Consider the following 3,460-nt stretch of genomic DNA (forward strand, 5'->3'; position numbering starts at 1 on the left):
TCCGGGTCTCCATTATGAACCAAGGATCGAGCATCGTGTAAAGTAAGCCCACACATCCGCCCTAAAGCTTGGATGTGGCCAAAACGAGACTGAGGCAAGATCTCCTCATCACACCAAGATTCTATCAAAGCCTGGAACTCTTCAATTGTGGGACATATCTCTTTTCCCCCGAAGCTAAACACATGTGTAACCGAGTTCCAATATCTAGCTGCGGCATGAAGGAATGGAAAACACAGCGGAGTACGACTTAGCGGGAATAGTGCATTTATCCCAAAACCCCAGAAATTCAACTTTTCCGAGCCATTTAAAGTTGCAATCCAAACGGAGAGTTTTTCGGTAAAGAATGGCTCCATTTTGTGGCAAGAACAGAGCTGGAATGAAGAAACCGCGAAGTCCTAGCTTTTGTAGAAGATAAGGCACTGCGTGGAAGACAGGTGGCAGCAATCTGGAGATTCCCTGCATTACTGGTCGGCCGGCCAGTTAAGGTAGCCGACCGGCCACCTTTTGTGGCCAACAATCACCACTAAGTGTCCGACAACCTCTATTTGTCTCCAGAAGAATGTCTTTGGCCTTCGTATGTGTTGAGGATGCTGAAAACTTGTGTTTTGTCCTACTCTGGATGCATCCTGCTATTTTGTTTAGTAGTTTTGTTGATTTGTTTATCGAGTTGCTGCAATTTGTTTATCGAGTTATTATATTTACTGATCGAGTTGTATTTATTTCATTTATCGAGTTGTTGTTTTGTTTATCGAGTTGTTGCATTAGTTGTTCTTTGAGTTGTCTTATTTTGTTTGTTATGTTTTGGTTGGTTCACTACCTGACTAAGCAATTGTCAAGACAGTGTACAATATTCAATTTTCATCCAATCCCGTTTTTGTGTAAAATGGTGCAATGCGATGCTCAGAATATGAAATGCAACACGTTTTCATAAAAAAAGCTATTTTATGCCAATCATGGTTTCTTTTTACAAAGAGTACAAGTTTTAAAGAAAATAAAACTGCTTAAGGTTGTAGAATGTGCAAACACTACTAGCAAAAAAGGGAAACAAAGCAAAAAGCATCTAAATCAGTGCCACCCATCTCAGGATCGAGATGCCCTCTTCGTCCTCTTCCTCGGCTGAGCGGACTCAGAGCTATTGCCATCGGCGCCACAATCCAAATTTGAGCCGGAGCCTGAACTAGGGCTGCCTCTACTCCCATCCTTGGAGCCCTCCTCAGCATCGTCGCCACCCTCAGAACCCAAGTTGGTGCTGTCGTCTCCATCCTCAGATGACTCTGACTGGGGACTCGCTGGCTCCTCGTCCTCACTAGTCTCATCATCGACATCGCACATGACAGGCTCCTGACGTCAGATACAGTATGTGAATGTAATATGTCAGATGTGATCCACACATGTAGTGTATCAGTGTAGTGTGGGAAAATATTCAGTTGAGATGTCAGTTTTTGTATATCAGCAGAAATATGATAACTAAAATGCAGGAAAACTGAAAATTACCTGAATGTCGTGGGAGCTAAGCATCGTCTCTCTCCTCAAGATCACGCCCTCGAATGAGGCCAATACCTCGAGTAATCCCTCGACGTATCCAGTAGAGGGCTACAAATGTAAGTTGAAACGATCAGTGAATGCATGAAGGTCTGAGTATCTGAGCGATAAATGAAAACTATAAATGCATGCTGGTGGTGAATTGGGTGTCTTGACATATCTGTGACCGGGCAACGGAGGCTCAATTGGGATCTGATGAGCCTCTCCGGAATACCTTCAACCCGTCAGCTCGGTCGAAAGGTTTGGCCATCCAAAACTCTATCTAACAGGAGGCATCCCTCTAGCCCCACCTCTCGGTGCTCGAGCCCTGCTCGTCCAAGGGGCCTCTGCTGCTCGGGCCCTGCTCAACAAAGGGACATCAGCCGCCCTCCCTGTATGAGCACAAACACCTGTCAATAGAGGCATGAGGTACACCTGGAGATAAGTCCCCCTCCCCAATGAACAAGTTTGCATCTACGCATGAAGTCAGTGATCTCCTGAGGGGAGAGACTCTTTGTGGCCTGCATAGAAGGAGGAGGCGGTAATGGAACCGACTGTAATGGCAGGCCCAGTGTCTGGTGCATAAAGCGCTTGCCAAGAAACCAGGCTCGGCCCACTAGCCCCTCAAGCAGGAGCTAATATCGAGAAGCACCCCAAGCTCTGGTAAATTGGAATCGGGCACCCTCTGGCATCGTTGCCCAGGGCTGCCATGTGACCTGCGGACAGCAAGTGCATAGACTGATGAGTTGCTATTAGATATGTAAAATGAATTGAAGCTAAAAGTAGAAAGAACTGTGAGTTTTGAATTACCTCTACCGTCCTCACTGTGTCAAAATACTAGCGAAGGTATGAGAGGGTCTCCTGGGTCCTCGGCTGGCACCGACCATCATATCGATGTGAGTATGGCACCTCAAAGGGCGTCTCAACCTCTAGCTCAGAAGCAAGCATCGGGAAATAGGCGTATACCCATAACTGTGAAAAGCATGAGGGTGATAGTAAGAATACAGATAAACACAGATAATGTGGAAAGCATAGTATGTGTGTAATCCAGAAAATGCAAAATGCAGAGAATACAGAATACACAGAAAATGCAGAAAGCAAAGTGTGGCACAGTGTATAGAAAGTACAAGTGCAGAGCAGAGATTAGACTATGTGTGTGCAGTATGCGGTGTGTGTAGTGTACATAAAGTGCAAAGTAGAAAGCATGGCAGAAAATGTAAAGCAGAAAAGTAAAACATACCTTCCAGGCTCTCCAATAGCCGCCCACTCTGTTCTCGCTCCTGCAGGAGGTCGAGCTCATATAGCAGTATAGGGTAGCGAGGCCGGCACCGCCCCAATCATAATGCCGAACCTGGGATAAGTCAACTAAGGCGCTCAAGAGATACAGCCCGACTGTGTTCGCCCTGTTGGCGAGCAAGTTAGCGCCGAAGAAGAACATCAGGAAACCTCCGGCGTACTGCTCAGTCCCCTCTACAGTCACTGGGTCTATCCCTCTGAAGTGGTCTGCGAACCAGGTATATCGGACCATACCTGATCGAAAGATAGGCGGGTGTGCTCCCAGCAGATAGGTCCAAGCGGCCTCCCACTCACCCATATCGGAGTCGTATGGGATCGGCCGGCCTCCCACCTCAAGGCCCGTCAACATGGCAAAATCATACGGGGTCATCATCATATCCCCGATGGTAGAGAAATGAAAGGAGTTAGTGGTGTCCCACCACCTCTCTACCAGTGCACCCAAGAGGGTCCTACTCGCCATGAGGTGCGACAGCCCCATACAAAACAGACCGAACCCTGCCTTACCAATAATCTGTCGGACGCTGTCGAGGAGGTCCATATACCACTCTCTCACTGTGGTGGACCCATATCCGTGGGTGATACGGGAATCTACCTGTGTTCAGAATGAGCAGAAATACAGTGTGTGAATGTGTTCAGAATGAGT

The sequence above is a fragment of the Camellia sinensis genome, chromosome 7 (genome assembly GCF_055761805.1).
Source record: "Camellia sinensis isolate YWXY chromosome 7, ASM5576180v1, whole genome shotgun sequence".
In the NCBI taxonomy this organism is placed as follows: domain Eukaryota; kingdom Viridiplantae; phylum Streptophyta; class Magnoliopsida; order Ericales; family Theaceae; genus Camellia; species Camellia sinensis.